General features: G+C 39.8%; 1 protein-coding gene across 1 annotated transcript in view; it reads left to right on the forward strand.

Moving 5' to 3' along the window:
* Positions 1 to 6,769, forward strand: part of stxbp5a (syntaxin binding protein 5a (tomosyn)) — a 91,955-nt gene that overhangs the window by 38,043 nt on the left and 47,143 nt on the right. The gene's annotated exons all lie outside the window — the stretch shown is intronic.

The following is a 6,769-nucleotide window of genomic DNA, read 5'->3' on the forward strand; positions in this document are numbered from 1 at the left end:
ACACACACAAACACACAAACAGAAGATAAACATGAACACACGCAGGGAATTAATACACACAGCGGTACACAAATCACCCACTTTGAGATGGTGTATGGTGTGTGAAATTAAAACATCTGAGATTCAGATTAATTTGATGATCATTATGAGAACTACAGTTTGCCTTCATCAGACAAAGCATACTGTACTGTACTGATAAGCCTGAAATCCTTAAGGAACAAGAGTAGTGAATTAGCATTTTTAGTATATTATCTATAAATTGTGTGCACTTAATGTTGGTGCCAACTAGTTTTAAAGCATACCATAACTTTTTAGTTAACTTTCAAGGCAAAAAGGTGTTTCCATTAATTTTAGAGGGCTATGGAAATCAACTAGCAGATACATGAAAGGTACTTGTGATAAATAACACATAATAAGCACACCACTTACAATAGGGAACTTTTGTGTGTCTTTCTCTACCCCTTCATTTCCTGTCATTCCTCTATTATCCGCTATCAAAAAAGCATTATTATGTGTGATTATGCAGTTGGCACCAAAGGCCATTTTCAAAACTCTCCTTGGTGCTACATCATGACAATCCAATATCCAAGAACTAACGAGCTTGGCAAAGCAAAAAAAAAAAGTATTACATTATTTAAAATCGGAAAATCTGATTCAGAAGACAAACTAACAGTCATCTATGATGTGAAAAGGATATTGTGATGAATATTTTCTTTAATTAAAACTTGAGCAGACATTTTTTTCAAATTACAAACCCAACCAAGCCTGAGAGTTCAAAACTGCTCCTGCTTGTAACCTCAGTGTTACATCATTTTGCAATAAAGAAATAAGTATGTTCTCAAAAGCTGCAAAATGTCAAGTGTGACACATTGAAATGGAAAAAAATACAAAAGAAAATAGGAAAAACATAGTAGACTGAAAGAAATTGAATCCAGCTAATCCCAAACAGCGTGCTGGTATGATGTAATAGACAAAAACATGCAAATGTTGAATCTTCCAAAATCTTGTTTTCAAAGTTCTGAGCTGGAAGACAAGTGGTGTGCAGAATCACCTCACCTCAAGGAAGCTGGTGTCCACTGTCTCCTCCAATCACACATGCAGTGATTACCCATCAGAGCCAATCATATCATTGGCCAGTGATTTGTCACCATGAAAAGTGGTGAATGGGTTAAACGTCAGAGCAAATGAGCTGAGACAGCGTTGATGTGATAGACAGGTGGCCGGCAGCAGCTTTTAGGGCGCGTTGTGTTCTTGCGGAGGCGCTTGACCGCCTCTGACATTTAGTAAGCTCCGCCATACAACGCAACGACCTCGAGACACAGCAACAGAGAGGAGCGGAGAGTGACTGCATCTCAAGAGACATCAAGATGGGAAGGAGGAGCTGCAAAGTCACTTGAGACATTTGGAACAGGGAAGTTAAACTCACAGTTGGAAGAAGCAGAAGAGGCTCGGAGGAAGAGTAATTAAAGAATTTTCTAAAGGGAGAGTAATGGAATTGAATGAAAAGAGAAAAGGGAGGAGGGGGAGGAGGAACAGGTAACAGGAGTAGGAGGAGGGCGTTAGAGGGACCGTCGTCGTTTCCCTGTTCTCATCTGATTAAAACTTCAAATGGACGAATGCTGACTTTTTAGTCCTCATCCATACATAATGTGTAAGATATGGACGGAGAAAATATACTATTACTCGAGCCTCATGAGTGAGAAAGTCTTACTAGCTGATCTGAACATTAGACACCAGTCGGCTGTTCTGCACATTGCAGCAGTTTCACGTGACTTCACTCAACTTAATAACAACAAGTTTGCATATTTTCTATCAGGTTTCTGTTTTCCTCCCCCGTCCCAAAGAGAAAAAGCTGGAAAGTTAATTGACCATAAGTGTGAATGTGTTTGTCTACTATATATATGTTAAGTGCAACAAGCACCAGCTGTGTTGCAAAACATGGCATCATCTGACACGCATCAGTTGACGCCCATAGCTCACACACACACACACACACACACCGGATGTGTCATATAGACAGAAGAAGCAGTCAGAGGACAGTAGCAGAGATGTGCTGATCCAGGAAATGAATGGGATAAAATTGCTGCTTCGACGTAAATATGCATTGATGCTGGGAAATCATTATCCTGACATGTTGACAGGCATCAACCCGTACACACTAAGACTCGGCCTCTATGGGCTTACATACAAAATAATGGGCACGGGGGGAATTGATACGTGTCATACATTATGGTATGTGTTGCCCTTTAGCCCTGCGACATACTGGCAGCCTGTCAAGGGTATTCCTGTGTGTTTTTGAGCTTGGCTGCTGGGCTTCTCGGGACCCTGAACAGGAGTTTACAGGTATCCTAAATACTACTTGGTGTTTTTTTTAGTCTTTGCCTCTTTATTCAAACAATACAAAGCAATAATGGGTAATTGTCTTACATTGGTATCGAATTATGTTCAAGTGATGGCAGATCAGCACTCCATTTCCCTTTCTGTGAACTGATACACAACTCTGCTGTCCTCCATAGCTATTGTTCTAATAGCTGTTTTAAAGGAGCAGCCTCCAAAGTTAATGGGACCATCAGGGTTTTGTTGGGCTTGCCTCATTTGAACTTGCCTATCACACAGCTTAGCCATGTGTCTTGCACTTTAATAAGCAGATCTCCCCTGCCTCTGAAGGCTGCAAATATCTCCCTGCTTTTCTATTCTTATCAAGGATGTGCACACCTTTGTAGCTTGGATCAAGGCTTTTTTAATATAGTTGTCAAATGTAATATACATTTCCAAATGGCTATTAGGAGATCACAGTTTTAAGTGTCATCTTACGGCAAGAATGGCTTTCGAAGTGAAGCCAAGGAACAGTCTAGATGGTTTTTAAGACAGCCGTGCTGCAGGATTGGTTCGGACAGATCTGTGAAACCTAAAAAAAGTCCTAGTCACCCACTGCCCCTCTATTACATCTCTCACTTTTTACCTTTGCGCTTTTGTTTTTCTCCTCTCTGAGTGTTTGTTGAAACCTAGACTTTAGCTTGTCAGGGCGTAGAGGACAAGGCAGCCATTTCCTCCGTCAACAAAAAGACAGTCGCCCAACCAGAACTGCCACGACAGCCTCCTAACAGGGTGCAACAGACTAAAAAGAAACAACAGCCTGTCACAAGCCAAATGAAACACTGTACTTTAAACTAACCCCAACGTCTCTAGTCACAACCACAGAGATTAATAACAAAAGGGTTTATTATATTGGTTTTCACTTAGTATTTTAAGGATTGGTTATAATTTTTAGATATTTACTGAATTGCTTTCTTTAATATAAAGGGCTGTTTATTGACACAAACATGATACAAAAGTATTGAACGCAGTTAGAAGTGATGCAGCCACCTATGTTTTTGTATTATACAATTTTATTATCAACGTTTTTTAAAAGAAAACTATACCCAATATCTCTCGAGTATCGATGTATCGATCCCACAGGATCGATCCGCCAATCCCTACTCCTGGCTCCAAGCTCCCTATTTAGCACACAGACATTAGAGTAGTATTGGTTTTCTCATCTAACTCTCAGAAAGAAAGTTAAATGCATTTATTTTAAATTGTTGAACTATACAGTAAAAGGATTTGCATTCACTGGGCATAGCTATCTTGCTCTCTTTATTTATTCCTGCTGGCATAAAATAAGTTTGTTATTTCACTTTTACAGTTAACTGTTAAAATAGAAAGATTTTATTAGGTTCTCTGCGAATCTTAATTAGGTGTGTCTTTTCTGACATTCTTTTTTACATATTTATTTTCTACATAACCCTAATTCACCTTTTAAAATCGGTTTCTGAGGGCCCATTCCAATACTCCAAGCAGATCCTTTCCTCTCCCACCTTCCTTCTTCTCTCCTTCCTTCCCCTGATCAGAGTTGATGGGTGAAAGCAGTGTTGCAGAAAGCCCTCCAGCGTCAGCATCCATTCACATCAGATCACAGGCACTAGGAGAGAGGAGAGAAGGGAGGAGAGGAGGAGTTGAGACAGACTGGGCCTCAGCCAGAGAGCAGTGAGTCAGTCTGTGGGTAGGAGTGTGGGGATGGAGGGAGCGCAAAAGAAATCCTGCCGAGTCATTCTGGCGTAGGATGCTCTCGTCACCTCCTCGCCTCACAGGAATGCACTGCAGATGTGGATGCTATCGTCAATGCAGGGTGATATGATGGGAGATAATAAGAGGGGGGAGCCAGGGTCATCACACACGCACACAAAACACAACACAAATCAGACCTGGTCTCTCCACTTTTACTTGCTTGTTGGTAAGGTTTTTAGATGGTTTGATCCCAGGAGGAGTCACAGCCCGTCTTGAAGTGTTTTTGAAAAAAAGACCAAAACCTTAAGATGTCTTCTTAGTAGTTTGTCGACATGAGTATCACATTAATTAAAAGACTTAAAATACTGGAAAAAATTAAATTATGCAGCCGATTAGAGTTTACTCAGAGATATTGAACTGATTAAGGTTGTTGATTTTCTCTCTAATTTAGCCTTCAAACTGTGTAAATGCATATATTAAAACACTGTAAAAGTGAATTAACTTCTGCATTGTTTTAATTATGATAAAGGCAAAGGCTTGGATTGATTTTTGCAGGTGTTCTGTGTGTGTATAGTGGAGACAGAGAGTGTCAAAGTGTTCTGGAGATGTGTTTTAGAGACAATCTGTGTGTGTGTGTGTCTGCGTGCGTGTTATCAGATTAGATTCTTCTTAATTGAGACCCTGTGGGAAGATTGGGGTCTCTGGCCTCTCAGATTAGAACAGACTCCTGGAGCTTTGCCAAATGGATACTGTATTCCACCAACTACTATGTGATTTGTGTTTTCTTATTTCAGCTGTGATGGGCAATTTTTTTTATTTAACTTTTTTCAAGTTATCTGCCTTTGTCTTTGTCCGAATCACCCATTCCAAACGATGCTGAAAGGAAAATCTGTACTCTTAGTTACTCTTAAACTCTTTTGTGTTCTGAACCTTTTAGACAAGAATATTGGCCAACAGAGGATTAATAGATACAGCTTGGATTACTATACAGTATATGAGATACAGTATATTTTGAAACACGATCGGCCCTCATACTGTACTCTATTATTGTGCACACCCACATAATTCATTCATTAATATGGTTGGACGTAATATTTAAACTCAGATACAATATTTGTTATCTCATGTGCCCTGTTACTGTTTTGCTGCAGTAATGACAAACTCATTAGAGTAACCAAATTATATTTTTGTACCACATTATTGTCTAGTCAGCCATTCAGCAGTTAGTGGTCAGTGCTTTGCTCAAGGGCATTTTAATAGAAGTTGTTCAGAAAATGGATGGTATCGCTAGATTAAGGTGGTTTACATCAAAGTATTCAATCTGAAATCTTTCGAACAGCAGGCAGGTACAGAATACTCCATTTGTAGCAATGATTCTTTTTGATAGGAACATCACATAAAACCATGAATTACAAATTAGGATTTTCTAAGGTACCCCCTCACCCAAATTTATTTGCAGTAAACCATGCACTCATACGTCTAGCCCACAGTGCAGTTAGCCTCAGAGTTGTGTGTGTGTGTGGCAGGCGTCTGTCATTTCTAAGGCAATGTGTTTGGCCCTGAGCCTGCAAGCTGGCAGCTGCCTTTGTGTGTCGTGACCACTAGAAGCTGGAGATTTCACCAGGAGACACGTGCGTGCACAACAAGTGTGAACACAGCTACACACACATAAGTATACTTGCACAAACAATTGGGTGCATGTCTGCATGCGCACAGACACACACAGAGAAACTGACACACACAGTTCTAAACTGCGAGCAAATTTGTATAATTATGCTCCTGACACTGCCTCTTAGTTGGCCCTCTCATGCTGGCTCTCAGAACACTTTTATCAGTTAGCTCGTGCATGGGCACATACACAGATCCAACCTATTTATATACAACATACATTTACATTTAGAACATATGTGATTACATTCATTCATATCAGTTGCTGAGAAGCCTTTACACATGCACAAGCTAGTGCGTAAATAAGGGCACATAAATACAGGGACAAAAAGGGCATTCAGGCACAAAGTGTATTTTAACAAACCAATGCATCCAGCCCTCATATGCATAGATGACGCACATCTGTTTGTGCAGATGGAAAAGGACATTAAATCCAGTAGACAGGCTGCCTACTGGATATAAAGATGCCACAAGTTGTCATGAAAAGTCATGTGGCTTAGTCATCATGCCTGGTTAGTCTGTACCAGTGTGTACATCTCAATGATCAACTGTTCATGTTAGTAAGTCAGTTAGTATTAGATGCATTTTTTTTAATGTTGTTTGGATTACATTTTTAATTGACCAGCATTTATATTAAACATATCTGTCAACATATTTAATTCCTTTTTCCGACGCATGAGTAGTTTTTTATGGTGATATTAAAGTAACTAAGCTGTTGGGTTAACCCTAACCCGTTTTGAGATAGACAGGTCACTGCTTTTAATGTTTAACTAAAAGCAGGATATTTTGGTCAGATGAGACTTGAATGAATTGAGTGAATGAGCATGTGCAACTCCATATTTGATTATGCTAGGTCATATTCTTGCTGTATGTAGCTGTATGTAAATGTAGGTTAGGGTGTGTTAGTGTCGTTTTGTGTGTTTCTGCGCACATTTTGGACTGTGTGTGGATGAGATTTATGTCAAGTAGCCCGATGCCTCTCCTCCCAAAAAAATGAATATATTCATGTTTTAGAGCAGAGCACTGGGGCAGAGAGGAAAGGTGTGTGTGTGTG

The sequence above is a fragment of the Morone saxatilis genome, unplaced genomic scaffold, assembly GCF_004916995.1.
Source record: "Morone saxatilis isolate NCDOM2014 unplaced genomic scaffold, NCSU_SB_2.0 Contig7, whole genome shotgun sequence".
NCBI classification, from domain to species: domain Eukaryota; kingdom Metazoa; phylum Chordata; class Actinopteri; family Moronidae; genus Morone; species Morone saxatilis.